The sequence below is a fragment of the Pelobates fuscus genome, chromosome 2, assembly GCF_036172605.1.
Source record: "Pelobates fuscus isolate aPelFus1 chromosome 2, aPelFus1.pri, whole genome shotgun sequence".
NCBI classification, from domain to species: domain Eukaryota; kingdom Metazoa; phylum Chordata; class Amphibia; order Anura; family Pelobatidae; genus Pelobates; species Pelobates fuscus.
In genome coordinates, this window is record NC_086318.1 from 410,493,839 (window position 1) to 410,512,323 (window position 18,485).

An 18,485-nucleotide genomic window follows, 5' to 3' on the forward strand; every position below is an offset into this window, starting at 1 on the left:
GCCCTGCCACCGTCGCCCCTCACTCCCTGGTATGCAATCACGGCATCCATCCCAATGCAGTGGCGGCATTAAATAGAATGAATTTTATTGGGACACCCAATTGCAAGATTGGACTAAAGGTAGAACCCGATCTGTCGTGCAACTCCAACAATGCTTTGACAGGTGGGGCTCTACCAATTTCCCATGCTTGCAGGGTTGTATTTAGCACTGTTTGTGTGTTTGAATGTAAGCATGTGTTTGTATGAAGTATGTTTGTGTTAATGTGTTTGTATGTGGTACTGGAGTTTGAATGCAAGTGTGCATTTATGTGTAGTGTTTGTTTTTGAATGTAGGAGTGTGCTTGTATGTAGTGTTGAAGTTTGAATGGAGGGGTGTATTTGTATATAAAGCTGCGGCTCAGATGCACAGGTACATACTCTGACACACAAGCAGATACACAGATACATACACTGACTACATACAGATAAGCAGGCACATACACTGACAGACATACTGACACACAGGTACATATATATTGACACACACAGACACATACACTGGTAGACGTACTGACAGACACACACAGGCTCATATACAGACATACTGACACACACACTGATCAACATACTGACACACATACACTGACAGAAATACTGACACCCACACACAGGCACATACACTGACCGAGATACTGACACACACACACACACACACTGACAGACACACTGACACCCATATACACTGAGAAATACTGACACACATCCAGGCACATATACTGACACACACAGACACATACAGAGACTGACACATGCATGCACATGCACTGACAGACATACTGACACACACACATAGACATACTGACACACACACAAATATTTTGACACACAGATAGACCTACTGACACACACAGATATATTGACACACAGACACACAGACATACTGACACACAGACAAACAGACATATACAGACACACAGACAGATATATTGACACACAGACAAACAGACATACTGACACACAGACATACTGACACACTTGTAAAATGTAAATTTTTAAACCCACCCTCCAGTTTCCTACCTTTTGCTGGAGGGTGGATTCCCTGGGGTCCAGTGTGGTGCCTGAGGATGATGGGAGTGAGGATCCCCCATCCTCACTCCCTCCCAGCCGGCTGCCGGAAAGCAAGGGGCCCGGTCGTGGGGGGAAAGAGCGCCCGACCGGGCCCCTGCTGATACAAGCCCTCCGGGTGGCCCTAAGTGCATGGGCCACCCGGTGGGACTCAGAGGAAGGGGGAAAATTTTTTACATAATTTTTTTTATTTATTTTAATTAAATGGTTTCTCCCCCCTCCCTGCTTACCTTGTCCAGGGAGGGGGGAGATTCCATGATCCCTGGTGGTCCGGTGGGGGGCCCCCCGGCTCCCCTTTACCGCAGAGGGGGCCCAGGCAGCACACAGCCTCTCTTCTCTCCTCTGTTCCAATAACTCTCGCGAGACCCGCGGAGCATTGCCATGGCAACCGGGTCTCGCGAGAGTTATTACAAGAGAGAAGAAGCTGTGTGCTGCCTGGGCCCCCTCTGCGGTAACAGGGAGCCGGGGGCCCGCGGCTGCACACATAGATAGCGATATTCGCTATCTATGTGTGCAGGGAGGGAAAGTGGGGCCCAGGACTGCCAGAGCAGTCCGGGCCCCCCAGGGCCGCCGGGCCCGTGACAACCGTCATGGTTGTCACCCCCTGATGGCGGCCCTGGTTACAGGTCACAAAGCACAAGGAGTAAAATAAACTTTTAATGTGGAGCGATTTTAGAATTTGGTATGTTTGTCTTGTAAGCCTAATAGCCATAAAAGAAAACAAAATTGCCACACAAAAGTATATATTTATATAAAGTAGACACCACAGGCTATTTACCTAAGGTTGTTTTGACACTTTCTACATAGCCATTTTACCGCCAACCTCTGCTAAATATTGGAGTAAAATTGTGTTTTTTGGGGGTTTTCGCACACAAACTTATAACAAAGAACTTCTCATGTGTATTTTGTAAAGTTGGTGTGTGCTATTCCTGTACAAAGTTTTATTATGTGTTCAGTTACTTCTGCTGAGTACAACGGTACCCCCATTGTATGTCTTTGGCACTATTTCGTGAAGCTACAGTGCCATATAGGAGACCTGTCCTTTTCAGTATTCACAGTAGAATTTTGAGAGACGGAATTAATGAGCCTATGCTTCCATTTGGGGTATTATAACAGTTTGACTGTTCAAAAACCCCCACAAAGGCCTACCATTTGTAAAAGTAGACACTCCAGGGTATCTCATAAGGTGCATATTGTGCCTTAACATGCCCCCATGTTTTTACCATTACATGCCAAAGTATGTGGTAAAAAATAATTTTGTGCATTTTTTACATACGGATTGCATTTTTGCTGGGCATTTTGTATATTTCATATGTGCCACTAAGTTCAAACCCCCCAAATTATGCTCAGCTAAGTCTTCTGAGTAAAAGGACACCCCCATTGTATGTCTATGGCACTATTTCGTGAAGCTACAGTGCCATACAGGAGACCTGTCCTTTTCAGTATTCACAGTAGAATTTTGAGAGACGGATTTAATGAGCCTATGCTTCCATTTGGGGTATTATAACAGTTTGACTGTTCAAAAACTCCCACAAAGGCCTACCATTTGTAAAAGTAGACACTCCAGGGTATATCATAAGGTGCATATTGTGCCTTAGCATGCCCCCATTTTTTCACCAATATATGCCAAAGTATGTGGTAAAAAATAATTTGGGTCATTTTTTTACATACGGATTGCATTTTTGCTGGGAATTTTGTATATTTCATATGTGCCACTAAGTTCACAACCTCCAAATTATGCTCAGCTAAGTCTTCTGAGTAAAAAGACATCCCCAATGAATGTCTTTGGCACTATTTTGTGAAGCTACAGTGCCATATTTGAGATATTTGAGACTGCCATATCAGTTTTTACAGAACTTTGAATTTTGACGCTGGGCCTATGTGCAATTTTCAAGCCTCTTCGCAGGTTTTAAATTCAAACTACCCCACAAAGGCCTACCATTTCTTAAAGTAGACACCCCAGGGTATTTCAAAAGGCATATTTTGAACCTTAGCGTGGGATAATTTTTCCGATAGCTTGTACCAGGTGTAGTGGTAATAAGCGTTTTTTCTGCCTTTTTCACACACAAAGTGAGTTTGCACAGTATATTTTGCAAACCTTATGTGTACTACCACTGTATAATACTTCATATGTTGCTCAGCTATGTCAGCTGAGTACAAAAATACCCCCGTATGTACCTTTGCCAGGTATATGTGGACATCGGAGGGGCACATTTGGGACACAGCCATTCCATTTTTTTTCCAAACTTTAAATTTTTACGCTGTGCCCATGTCCCATTTTAGAGTATTTTACCAGGCTATATAATCCAAATACCCCATAAAGCCATACCATTTCTTAAAGAAGACATCCCAGGGTATTTAAAAAGGCATATTTTGAACCTTAGCGTGGGATCATTTTTCCGCTAGCTTGTACCAGGTGTAGAGGTAATAAGCATTTTTTCTGACTTTTTGACACACAAAGTGAGTTTGCACAGTATATTTTGCAAACCTTGAGTGTACTACCACTGTATAATACTTCATATGTTGCTCAGCTATGTCAGCTGAGTACAAAAATACCCCCGTATGTACCTTTGCCAGGTATATGTGGACATCGGAGGGGCACATTTGGGACACAGCCATTCCATTTTTTTTCAAACTTTACATTTTTACGCTGTGCCCATGTCCCATTTTAGAGTATTTTACCAGGCTATATAATCCAAATACCCCATAAAGCCATACCATTTCTTAAAGAAGACATCCCAGGGTATTTAAAAAGGCATATTTTGAACCTTAGCGTGTGATCATTTTTCCGCTAGCTTGTACCAGGTGTAGTGGTAATGAGCGTTATTAAATGTATTTTTTAACTTTTTAAAACTTTTTTTACTTTTTAAAACTATTGTTTAAACTTTTGTTTTGCTTATTAATTTTTTTAAAGTTTCCTAAACTTTCGTAAAACTTTTTTTTACAGATTTAACATTTTTCTAAGCTTTTTTTTTTACCTTTAACCCCTAACTAGCAGTAAGCAGCACTAACAGTAAATTCCCCATTTTCCCATAACTCCCACCCACCCCAGCTAGCAAAATATTTAATTAAACAATATTTAAATTAGTTAATTAAATAAATGTAACCCCTGAGGGATAACAAAATAAATAAAAGTTAATCGTCAGGGGTTAAAAAGAATTAGATCACAGTATAATACTGTGATCTGTATTTTGATCACTGTAGGCAGTGATCGACTGGCAGAGAAGGGGTTAATTTTTATTTGGACTGGGTAAAGGGTTTATTTTTTTTAATTTTTTACTTAAACGTTATTAAAACTTTTTTTAACTTAATTTTGTAACTTTTTAAAGCTTATTTTAAAACTTTTTTTAACGTTAACCCCTAGTTAGCCTAACACTAAATCGCCCAATTCCCCACTAACTTCCACCCTCCCCAGCTAGCTAAATTTATCATTTTAAAATATTTAAATTAATTAATAAAATAAATTTAACACCTGAGGGTTAAAAAAAGAAATCAGATCATATTAAAATGTAATCCCTGCCAATTGATCACTGTAGTCAGTGATCAATTGGCAGGGAAGGGGTTAATTTTTTTAATTAAAATTGGTAAAGGGGGGTGGGATTTTAATTTTACTCTTTTTTTTACACACCAGGGGGCAGGATCAGCACTGATCCGTCTCCCTGCACTTCACACTGAACCCGGAAGTGCAGGGAGGCGGAGGTAAGTATACAGAGCACATGTGCTCGCTCTGACATGCTGTCAGAGCGGGCACATGTGCTGGGACAGCCCGATCCAGTGCTCCCGGTCTGCCTCTAATACAGAGGCAGACCGGAGCACCATTAACCCCACGATCGCCGCGATTGCGGCGATCTGGGGTTAATTTTACCGCGTGACGGACGAGGTCTGTCATCCGTCGTTAAGGGTTTCCCCTGGATGACGGACCTCGTCCGTCACCCGTCCTTAAGGGGTTAATTAGTTGATTAGGTTCTATTTATAACTCAGAAAATGCCATACCAATTTAGGTAAAGTGACAGCTGGCAAAACCATATTTGTAGTTTTTGGTTTTTGGTGGTGCCATAGACATGACTGCTAAGATGTTCATCAACCACCTCTATTTGAACCCTTATACAGGAATAATTTATGATTCCCCAAAGTAAACACATTTACATGTATATATAGTGGATTGAACACAGCTTCATTAACCTTTTAGACATGCCAGCAATTAACCTGTTAACCTTTTAGACATGCCAGCAATTAATACCCGTACTATGTTCCATGAGTCCCACACAACCAGCTTCTTACCATCAGCCTTCAACAGACTGCATCTCCCCAAGCCCAGATTGGGCAACAAAGTAAAACATTTTATTTAGACTGTCCAGGATATCTGCCACCCAAATAATTGGGGCCAGCATTGCACCCCCACAGCCAGCACCATCTCAATCCGTGACTGTAAACCCAAATTAAAGATATCAAGGCCAATGAAGTTAAGGTTAACACCTTGACATGTTCCCTGTCTATTCTTACTTTTGTGAGCCTGACCCCCACTAAGGACTGGCAATTTGCTCTATCTTTTTAGCTTTCCTAGTTTTTGCATGTTGGGACCTGTACCTATACTGACAAAGATTTATGAACAATTTAAAAGAGTTGCCTTTGAATCACATCCAATCAAAACAAATTATACTTTTAAAATTACTGAATAGCACAGAAATAAAAATATTTTTTTTCAAATTTCCATGATTAAAAAAATACACCTATTCCATTTTAGTTTTAGTTTAGAGTTTTAGAATTCATAACCGGTCATATTCTTTTGTACAGAAGAAATAAATTATTGATGTGACTAATACCATTTTGTATTCTGCTTATTTTTGCCCCTTTAACTTACATGTGAATTAAGAGTGCTCTATGTCTGAAGCACTTTTCTGGACATTCATTTATCTAGACAAATACACATTAATTTCTATTCTTTAGAATAGCTATGATTTTTTTTTATTTTATTTTCATTAGGAGTAAATAATTTTCAAAGTTCAATGTCACATGTTAGTTTGGCAATCTTTCAAGGACAATAGGACAAAGGGACGTTATTGCAATGCATTTTCACCTTGACAACAATGTATAACAACCTGACTCAACACAACGGCTTAACCCCTTAAGGACACATGACATGTGTGACATGTCATGATTCCCTTTTATTCCAGAAGTTTGGTCCTTAAGGGGTTAAAGGTATTTCCAACAGACTTTGTTTATTGGTGAATTTAAAATAAAATAAATACAATACACTTAAAAGTGGAAAATATAAGGTATCCTAAAAAAATAACTCACTTGTTTGAATTAATTATATATATATTTTTTGTATTTCAACTTTTAGAATTTTCATCTCAAAATCCACAAAATACACTCTTGAAATAAATGTGTACGTCAAATGACTGTCTGTGCAATTCTCCTCACTGACTCTTGTTATAATGTGTCCAAAATATCATTGTACATGTGTGTCAGTGTGTGTATACCGTGAGTGTGCCAATGTGTGTTTCTGCCATACACAACAGTGGTGGATATTCTGGCTCCATTTTTCTTGCCACTGTCGCATCAGAGAAAAATACCAACTTTGTAGTTCAGGCATCAACCAGACAGCTTCAATTACCAGCTGTGTCGGTAAAATACTGTCCAGGTGGCAAATCAAATTAACCCGTAATATTTCTGGGGAGTTGAAAAGCTTTAGACAGTGTGCATTGTTTTTTAATTAGCGATATTTCACACAGGGTCTGTTACTATACAAACAAAAATGCAATTTTCTCACATATCTTAGGTGTGACAAATAACTAAATAAATACAAATGGTTAGATAGCCTGCTTATAGGTATTTGTAAGAACCTTGAAATCATTACTAGTAATTCAGCTTGCTAAAAATGGCAAACAAATGTAAAAATAACCTCATGCCATAATGTACATATACAGTAAGTACAGTAATATCATATATTTGTAAATAAAGGCATTTAAAGCTGCAAAAACAATCGTTATCAATCTGTGGACTGCTAATGTAATGCTAACAGTAAAATAGTAGAGTCCATTAATGGAACAATGTAGCGTTACATATGTGTATTCCTAATGCTACAATCCTTATGCCCCTTTACAAAAAGGTCTACCAATTTGTCAAACCCACCCCCGAAATAAATGAAAATCCCATGACTTACCTTTTCTCCAGTCTCCCTGGTCACATCAGCGGCCTGCTCCGTAAGTCAAGTCATCCTGGAGGCGTGTCTCCAGGATGACAGTCCAATCCAATGCTCCTCCTAGCGGAGCATTGGGGATCTAAGGTGCATGTGGTTTGATGTGCCTATGCTTCTCCCATAGAGAAGCATTCAATACAATGATTCTCTTTGGCAGACCGTAATGGCATAGTGCATGCACATATGACGTCACAGTATGTTACAGTATGAGAGCCAGGTAGTAAGATTTTCAGTTCTCATATCGAGAGAGCTTGGAGGTGTGGCTTAAAGCCACACTTTCAAGGCCTTCAAATTAGTGAAACTAATAGTTTGGGGAGATATGAGAGAGGGATCGGGGAGGGAGGACTGCAGACACTATATCAACTTCAGTAACTCAGCCCCCTAACTGTTGGACTCTGTAAGTGACCTAACATTTCCATATTTTATATAGTGTGTGAGGTACACTTTTTTGGGGGGGGTGTTCTTCTAGTGTATTATATAGTAAGCATATCTCTTTTTTGGACCTAACATTTCCGGCAAACTTGCAGGCACTAAATTAGTGACAAGTGACTTCTGGCGAGAAATTAATTCCTCTACAAGGTAATCATAATTTTAGTATAAATGAGTGTGAGTGAGGCTTTGCAGAATATATTTTATTCTGAAAAATACACCCCAAAGTAATAAGGTTTCTACGAGTGAAATGGTTAAGAATTTATGCTAAAGTTCTTTATTTTAATTTGACATTTATTTGGTCATCATTTACAGAACTGTTACAGTAATAAAATGTGCTGAGGATTATATTATATATCCCATTTATTGCAATGTTTCAGACAGTTAAATTAAATGCAGATCATGTATACACTGGGGTTAATGTGCTTAGCATGGATGGGCCATGATTTTTATCTGTAAAATAATATCAACATGAACAAATTTTATCGCTTCATGTGATATTTCCCACTTTCTTATACTATGATTCTAATAAGGAAAATATAACATAAAATGCATCACCTCACATGCCAGTAGACAGAGCTTTTCAATATGAAAGCCCATTTGCAAACGCTATGTATTCTATTAAATCTGCATCATGACTCAACCTTGTCTGTTCCAGCTAGTGCACAGGGCTTAGGTGTGCAGGTTAGTGACGGAGAGAGGATTTTATTGGTGTCAGAGATTTGGAGAGTTGAATTGTATAAAATATTACGCATAATAAACATAATCACATTGTGGATAAACACATTCATAAAGCGATGTCTACACAGCACTTTTTTTCTACATTTAACAGTTTTTTTGACAGTGTGATTGGAAACATGTAAGTTAGTAATTGTATGTTTGATTGTTTTCAAATGAGAGCGTTTGAAAGTGACTAAGTGTGATGATGAGGGTAAATGAAAGGAAAAGAGAATGGAGGAACGGAGAGGAGCAGGAAGGGCAGGAGAGTGCAGGTATGAGATTAAATGGAGATGGAGAAGAAAGCTGGCAAATCAGTCAGTACTACTAGGGAAATGCAGAGGACTATTTATTATTATTATTATTATTATTATTATTATTATTATTATTATGACATTTATATAGCGCCATCAAATTCTGCAGCGCTTTACAGTGGGTGGATGAACAGACATGGAGTTGTAACCAGACAAGTTGGACACACAGGAACAGAGGGGTTGAGGGCCCTGCTCAATGAGCGTACATGCTAGAGGGAGTGGGGTAAAATGACACAAAAAGGTAAGGATAGTATTAGACTAATGACAGTTGCAAGAGAGGAATCAGTCAGGAGCTATTAACAGTTTAATTGATACGCTTTTATGAAGAAGTGGGTTTTTAACGATTTTTTTGAAGGAGTGGAGATTGGGTGAGCATCTAACGGAGGAGGGAAGAAATAGTGGATGGTGGACTGCAAGCTAAAGGTCAAGGTCAAAATGCTAGACATGTCAGTGGATCACCTTACAGTGTCAGCTACAATTAGTAGGAGAACTTTCTGCAGGACATCATCAGTGTGCTAGAGTAACTGGTATACCTGGTGGATTTGGGACCCTGGCATTACAGAAACCTGAAAAGTAATAACCTTAAATTAAAAACTCATTACTAAATACAAGGCACAAATAGATCATAAGTGAAAGTCTAATTCACGTGCAAGGCCTATGAGTAATACTGGTAATTATGTTTTTTTTTTATAAGAACAGATGTTGTATTGAAAATACGTGTCTTTTTTTACTTATAATTATACATTTGTTTTAGAATAGTGGTTTCGTTTTAATAGTCATCTATCTTTTTTTAAGGTCCATACATCCACTATAATGTAACAGTTAAAGCAAAGTGTTGATTGCAATGAATTTATAGTTATTAATGGTTTATAGTTATTAATGGTTTCTCTTGTGACTTCCTAACAAAACAAGTAAGGTGTTAGCAGAAGAACAGTCCAAGAGACTTATCTAGCTTGGAATGCATACAGGGGGTAATTGTGGCAGAGCTCCTTGTACCCTGGGTGGGTACCTCCATCAAGCTTACTTCCTAGCAGCCACAGAGGAAAACCTGGAACGCTTATGCCCCAGTTGCCGCAGCTTGACTGGGGTCTTTCTGGAGCTTTTCCACTGTGGATCAGTACACAATGATATATAGCTGTATAGCAGTCTCATCCAAACACCAGACAAGACTTAGTGAAGGGTGCAGTAGAACTGACTTTATTGAACACAACACAGGTATTTATAGGCACATTCCCCACAGGAGGTCATCCTTTAAAACAATGTAAGTCCCTGGCTAGAGTCTTTGTGTCCAGGACATAAATAGTTTAAGTCATCATTATTTAATTATGTGCTGGTCACCAAGACGTGTTGCACAATAACAGTTCCACAATCAAACAATAGCCCAATTGTCTTCCATTCTGTTCTACATTAGTGTAAATGCATTACTGTGTTTACAAGACAGGGTAGGGATGGACAATAATAAGGGCTGAGGACCACATGGGAGATTTAAGGGCATGGCAGAACAGCCAGTTTGAGCTAGGCTGGAACTGTCTCTGGAACAATGGACATGTCAGGATCGGGACAGGGATCCAACACGCAGAATACAAACAGGAGCTAGGTACGTATACCGGACCTTAGAATGGCCGGACTAACGTAAGGAGAAAGCAAAGAATGGTCAGAGACAAGCCGAGGTCGAGGGAACGAGAGAACAGGTAAGCGAGAGACGAGCCGAGGTCAAAGGACACGAGAGATAAGCAGGAACGAAAGTACAAGCCGAGTCAGAACCAAAGAGACAATAGTAATAAGAGCACTGAGTGACCAGACAAGCTAGAACCACGACAGGGCAATGAACCATTACACACATCCCTATTTTATACCTAGCTCTTAGATTGATGACTCTGCCCCTGCCGAGCCCTGATTCGTTGTTCGTAACTAGATTGACAGGTCGGGACGTGATTGCCGTCATGACGTCGGCTCCTGAGCGCCGCGTCATAAAAGGAAGCGGGGCTATCGCGGCCGGCGTGTAAACGGTTATGAGAGCTGTGAGGATTGGGTGAATCAGTCCCCCTGAGAGGACGGCCGTTAGAAAGTCTATCCTCCTCCGAGGTAGAGACTTCAGGTACCCTGACAGTACCCCCCCTCTCAGAAACGCCCACCGGGCGGAAGGAACCGGGGCGAGATGGAAAACGAGCATGAAATGCCCTGAGGAGACGAGGGGCATGCACATCTTCCCGGACCACCCAAGACCTTTCCTCAGGACCATACCCTTTCCAGTCAACAAGATATTGCGCCCTCCCCCGAGAAACCCGAGAATCGAGAATGGAGTTGACTTCATACCCCTCCTGACCCTCAACCTGGACAGAACGAGGGGAGGACACAGCGGAGGAAAATCTGTTACAAACCAAAGGTTTCAATAAGGAAACATGAAAGGAATTCGGGATGCGCAGGGCAGGCGGAAGAGCCAGACGATACGCAACCGGGTTAATACGAGACAGAACCCTGTAAGGACCTATGTAACGAGGAGCAAATTTCATGGAGGGAACCTTCAAGCGGATGTTTCTGGAACTCAGCCATACCCTATCACCCGGGGAAAAAAACGGAGCCACCTGTCTGCATTTGTCAGCGTGTCGTTTGGACACCGTGGAATTATGAAGAAGGATACGTCGAGTCTGATCCCACAACTTCCTCAGATTGGCAACATGAACATCAACCGACGGTATCCCTTGGGAAGGGGAAACCGACGGAAGAACGGAAGGATGAAAACCATAATTCATGAAGAAGGGGCTAGAACGAGTAGAATCGCAAACGAGATTGTTGTGCGCAAACTCCGCCCAAGGAATCAGACCAACCCAATCGTCCTGGTGTTCAGAAACAAAACAACGCAAAAATTGTTCAACCTTTTGGTTGGTGCGTTCGGCAGCTCCGTTGGACTGGGGATGATAGGCAGAAGAAAAATTCAATTTGATGCCCAATTGAGAACAGAAGGACCTCCAAAACCGGGAAACAAATTGGGACCCTCTATCAGAAACAATTTCAGAAGGAATGCCATGTAAACGAAAAATCTCCCTCGCGAAAATCTCAGCCAATTCGGGAGAAGAAGGCAATTTAGGCAGGGGTACAAAATGAGCCATTTTAGTAAACCTGTCAATCACCATGAGGATAACAGTATGCTTTTTAGAAACAGGCAAATCGACAATGAAGTCCATAGCCAAACAAGACCATGGTTTCTCGGGAATTTCTAGGGGGTGCAAAAGCCCACATGGAAGCGTATGAGGTTGTTTAGTCCTCATACAGACCTCACATGCCCCGACGAAGTCCTTAACATCCTTACGTAACGAAGGCCACCAGAAATCTTTAGAAATCAGAGAACACGACTTGCGTATGCCAGGGTGTCTGGCAAATTTACTGTTATGAAAACACTGCAACAGTTCCAGTTGGAGTTCAGGAGGAACGAAGTACCGATCCTCAGGAACAAGTCTGGGAGCCAGATGCTGTACTTTCTTGATCTCAGCAAGCAACGGGGAGTGAATCTTGATGCTTGTGTTGGCAACAATATTACACTTGGGAACTACAGAAGAAAAAACCATATCAGACATAGTAGAAGGTTCATGTTGGCGGGACAATGCATCAGCCTTAGAGTTCTTAGAACCTGGTCTATAAGTGAGCACGTAGTTGAAATGAGTAAGGAACAAAGACCAACGAGCCTGCCTGGCGGACAAGCGCTTAGCTTCCCCTATATAGGACAAATTCTTGTGATCCGTCAAAATAGTAACCGGGTGTAAAGTCCCTTCCAACAAATGTCTCCATTCCTTTAAAGCCATAATGACCGCTAATAGTTCCCTGTCACCAATATCATATCTGCTTTCAGGCCCAGACAATTTCTTGGAAAAAAAACCACATGGGTGCAGCGGTTTATTCAAACCTAGCCTTTGGGACAAGATAGCGCCTATACCCGTCTCTGAGGCGTCTACCTCGAGTAAAAAAGGCAAGGAGGTGTCAGGATGAACTAATATTGGTGCTGAGGCAAACTGTTCCTTGAGTGTACTGAAAGCAACAAGCGCCTCAGAAGACCAGGTCTTGGTATCAGCACCCTGTCTAGTCATGTTGGTAATAGGAGCAATAATAGAAGAGTACCCCTTAATGAAGCGCCTATAATAATTGGAGAATCCGATAAACCTCTGAATGGCCTTGAGTCCCTTGGGCAATGGCCAATCCAAAATTGATTGGAGTTTAACCGGGTCCATCCTAAACCCGTCTCCAGAAATAACGTAACCAAGAAAGTTTATCTGAGATCGGTCAAAGCTACACTTCTCCAATTTGCAGTACAAACCATGTTGTAGAAGCTTACGCAATACCCTTCTGACTTGTTTGTGGTGAGTCTCAGGCTCTCTAGAGTGTATTAGTATATCATCCAAATAGACTATAACACATTCATGTTGAAATTCCCTAAGAACCTCATTAATTATGTCCTGGAATACAGCAGGAGCATTGCAAAGGCCGAAGGGCATTACCGTATACTCATAGTGACCATAGTGGGTATTGAAAGCCGTCTTCCATTCGTCACCCTGCTGGATTCTCACTAAGTTATAAGCTCCCCTCAGATCTAACTTAGTAAAAATCTTGGAGCCTTTCAGGCGATCAAATAGCTCAGTAATCAAGGGAATAGGATAAGCAGTTCTGATCGTTATCTTATTCAAGCCCCAATAATCAATGCAAAGCCGTAGAGTGCCGTCTTTCTTATCTACAAAAAAGAAACCGGCCCCGGCTGGAGAAGAGGATCTCCTAATAAATCCCTTGTCTAGGTTCTACCGTATGTATTCCTCTAAGACTAAGTTCTCCTTAGTGGATAGAGGATATACAGTACCCCTCGGAGGCATAGTACCAGGCAGGAGTCTAATCTTACAGTCAAAGGACCTGTGTGGGGGTAAAGTATCAGCCCTCTTTTTATCAAAGACTGCCTTTAAATCCAGGTACTGAGATGGTATCCGTAAATCTGTGGGCTGGTTAGAGTTACTTGGTGTGTCAACTACGCAAACCGGTGAGATTTTCTGTAAACAACCTTTCTGGCAACCCTGACCCCAGGAGACTATCTCACCTTGTTCCCAATCAATAATAGGGTTATGCTTCTTAAGCCAGGGGTACCCCAAGACTATTGGAACTGAAGGAGATGAGATAAGCATGAGAGATATACCCTCCTCGTGTAAAATACCAATGGTTAACTTAACTGGTATAGTCTCACGAGAAATAACAGGGTCTGATAATGGTCTACCATCTATGGCCTCAACGGCCAAGGGTGTATCCCTTAGCTGAGATGGGATAGAGTGGTTTGTGACAAAGGCTTGGTCAATAAAGCTTTCAGCTGCTCCGGAATCTATTAATGCCAGAGCATTAAGTACTCCCTTTTCCCAAGTTAAAGAAACAGGTAACAGAAGCCTATGATCCTTGTAATCATATGTAGAGGACAAAATAGAAACACCCAAGGCCTGTCCTCTTGAGAAACTTAGGTGCGAGCGTTTCCCGGACGGTTAGGGCAATTTAGGCGTAGGTGACCTCTTACTCCACAATACATACACAGACCTTCCCTTCTCCTGTATTGTCTTTCACTTTCTGAGAGACGAGTGTTACCTATTTGCATAGGTTCTGGGAGAGCTAGTCTTAAGGAAGGTCTAGGAGTTCTATCTCTAGTGTTCTGCCTCTGTCTCATGCGTTCATCTATTCGAGAAATAAATGAAATTAATTCTTCCAAATTGTCAGGAAGATCTCTTGTGGCAACCTCGTCTAAGATCTCATCTGATAATCCGTTCAGAAATACGTCCATATAGGCTTGTTCATTCCACTTGACCTCTGCCGCCAAGGATCTGAACTCTAACGCATAATCCACAAGGGTTAGGCTATGCTGTCTAAGACGTAATAGTAGTCTAGCTGCACTGGCCTTTCTTCCTGGAGGGTCAAAAGTCCTCCTAAAAGTAGTGACAAATGCATTATAATTATAGACTACTGGATTATCATTTTCCCACAGAGGGTTAGCCCATCTAAGAGCTTTGTCAATGAGTAACGAGATTATGAATCCAACCTTCGCGCTGTCTGTAGGGTAGGCGCGGGGTTGTAATTCAAAATTAATCCCTATCTGGTTTAGGAAACCTCGACAGGTATCCGGAGAACCGCCATAGCGTAACGGGGAAGTAACACGGGAAGAGGCTCCCACTGTGGCTACCTCTAAGCCTGTATTAACAAGAGAGATGGGTGGTGTACGCATCTCCTCTGATTGATTACTAGGATGGGATAGTAACTCTTGCAGCGCCAGAGCCATCTGGTCCATTCTATGGTCCATGGCTTCAAATCTCGAGTCAGGAGAACCAATCTGAGCGTTTGTACCTGCAGGATCCATTGGCCCTGTCGTAATGTCAGGATCGGGACAGGGATCCAACACGCAGAATACAAACAGGAGCTAGGTACGTATATCGGACCTTAGAATGGCCGGACTAACGTAAGGAGAAAGCAAAGAATGGTCAGAGACAAGTCGAGGTCGAGGGAACGAGAGAACAGGTAAGCGAGAGACGAGCCGAGGTCAAAGGACATGAGAGATAAGCAGGAACGAAAGTACAAGCCGAGTCAGAACCAAAGAGACAATAGTAATAAGAGCACTGAGTGACCAGACAAGCTAGAACCACGACAGGGCAATGAACCATTACACACATCCCTATTTTATACCTAGCTCTTAGATTGATGACTCTGCCCCTGCCGAGCCCTGATTCGTTGTTCGGAACTAGATTGACAGGTCGGAACGTGATTGCCGTCATGACGTCGGCTCCTGAGCACAGCGTCATAAAAGGAAGCGGGGCTATCGCGGCCGGCGTGTAAACGGTTATGAGAGCTGTGAGGATTGGGTGAATCAGTCCCCCTGACAGGACGGACGTTAGAAAGTCTAACCTCCTCCGAGGTAGAGACTTCAGGTACCCTGACAGGACAACACCCTTGTGGGAAGACAAAAAGGAAAGTGAAAGTGGGGAGAAAATAACACACCCTGTACCTATAATGGGCACAGTTTGACTAACACATAAGAGCAATCTGGGAACCTACATAAAGTGTTCATCTTCAGCACCCAGCAATGGTGACTAACATCACAGAAATATATAACTTCTACAGCAACAGCATTTCTAAAGAATTCCGAGAGACACGTTTTCAATTCTCTGTATGATTTTTGTGTTATCAAGAGTATTTCTTAATTAAGGGTTACTTTATACACTTATTGGGGTTACATTAACAGTTAGTGCAAACTGCAAACATGCACATTAATTTAATAACTGTATTGAATATTTTGTTATAAGTATAGTCATAGCCAGGTTAAACAAAAGGCATCTCCGTGTACCTGGCTCGCAGAGCATGATACTTTTAGCTATCTGCATTTGCATTAAGCAAGAGATGCATACAGGATAAATTTAATGCATTATTTATTTTTCTTTTGCATAGAAAAAGTTTTATAATAAAATATTAAAAAGTCTTGAAAGTATTATTTAAATTACAGCATGCAGTAGTGGTTATGGTGCCAGCAGTTTCCTGGCACCATTCCACTATAAGAAATTCAACCATTTTATTATGTTCCACCAAGACAACCTTCACTGCAGGAGAAGCTGAAAGTCTCTATAGATAAATCACAATCAATAAAGGGCCCCACATGATCTAACCTGGCCTGCTTTTTTCATGAAGCTAACAAAACTGGAAGCCAGGGCCCAAAAGCTGGGAGGGCCTATCGGGAGTCCTTCACACTTAATGGTTACTTGATGGGCATCTCTAAGCAGAGGTTTGATCGAGCATTGCAGCCATTTAACAGCATGTCTGGGCCAATGCCAGATGGGGCTGGAAGGAAGTCATTTAGAGTCACTTCCTCCCAGTTATCAGTGAGAACCATGCAGGAGGACTGGAAAGATGCAGAGAGAATGAGAAGAGAGAAGGAACAGAGAGGAAGGAGCATACTCCTATACACCCATCAGCTTCAGCCAGCAGTACCAATAAACCCTAGGAAAGGCACCCTCCTACACCCAAATGTGTGTGTGTATGTGTGTGTGTATATATCCTTACATCCCAGCACTATGCACAAATACACTCATGCATTCCAATGCGAACACTGCACACAAATGCACATCTGCATTCACACGACCAACACTACACAGAAATGTACACTTGCTTTAAAAGCCCAACACTACATACAAACACACCTCTGCGTTCAAATGGCAACAGTACATACAAATACTCTCCCACATTCAAACACAAAGACTCCATACAAAATAAATGCTTACATTCAAATGCACAAACACTGCTCACAAATATAACTCTGCAAGGATGGGTATTGGCATGACAGTTGAAGGTCTACCTCTTGTCCACCCTAATACTAGGGGGACTTCCCCAAAATGTCTTGTATCACAGCCCTCTCTATATTAGGTCTGCTACTGACTTCTTAGCACTACCAGACTAGAATAGTTATAGTTCTTGGAGAGTTTCTTTAGTATCCATGCTAATAAACGTGGCATTTTGTTTTCCCATACAAAACATGTTTAGACCTGGTCTTCATCAGGCATAGGCGCTTGTAAAAATCTAGAAAAAACATTTTCATTTACTAGTTATGTGTATTATTTGTCTCTCTACAGAAAATAGGTAAGTGTTCTTTAACAAGCAGTATTTTTGTCTGCATTTCAAAATTTTCTTTATCTGTTATAAAAGAATAGGAAAAGAGACAAGATGTTATTGGAACATCTGTTTTTTACTCATTAAACTGCTTAAAATAAGGCCCTATTTTGGGACCTTTCCATATTATTTGACAGCTAACTAGATAGTTCATTTCAGATGTTGCTTTATTGCGTTGCTGTTCGGTGTATTCTAAATGAATTTATTGAAATGTCAATTTCTTTATTTAATTAGCAAAACTGAATATAATTTGCATTGATTTTGTGGCCAATTTGCATTGCACCGTCAATAAATTAATTAATTAATTTTCAAGATGCAGTATTTGTAGTCTTTAAAATTCCACTGAATATTACTATGGTCTTTCCACTCAAGGTAGAAGTTTATTGAACTCAATACAAATAGTCTATAATCTGCATAAGGGGTGTCAATTTCAGGCCAAAGTAATTATTTGCAATTCCCCTTTGTACGCTCAAAAAAAAAAAAATATTTTCTAGTGAAAAAACACTACTGATCTTGGCCCTTTGTAGAATATTGTGAACATTTGAAGATGTATGCTTGTACTAACTGTGAATTCTAATAAGCATGTTTAGTGTATCTTTTGGGTATTCTTAATTATTAGGTTTTTGTTTCATCAGTTGATCTCTGGGTAAACGGCATCCGCCACATTTAGTAATTGGCTAAAATGTTGGAAAAACAAAAAGAGTGGTAAATGTTAAATTTGATAATGTTCTGGGTTCCTCTTTAGTGAGAAATGTTCTTAGTTGTTATTAATATAATTCATCTTTTATAACATAAATCATGAGACAAAAGTTGGAGTCATGTTTTATTCTTGTTGCCAGTCTGAAAGAGGCAACAAACATGAAATTCCATTGTGGATAAACAATGCCTCAGTTCATACTGTAATTTTTCAGGTTGATTTATTCCAGATAACAGATTCTGAGAATGTTGAAGGGGTGGAGCACAAGAAAATTATGATGTGTAACACTTTTCATGCCCTTTCGAGGAGTCTTTAAGGAAGTGCTGTTGGCTTCTTAATTAGTCTAGTTACATAGTTTTGTA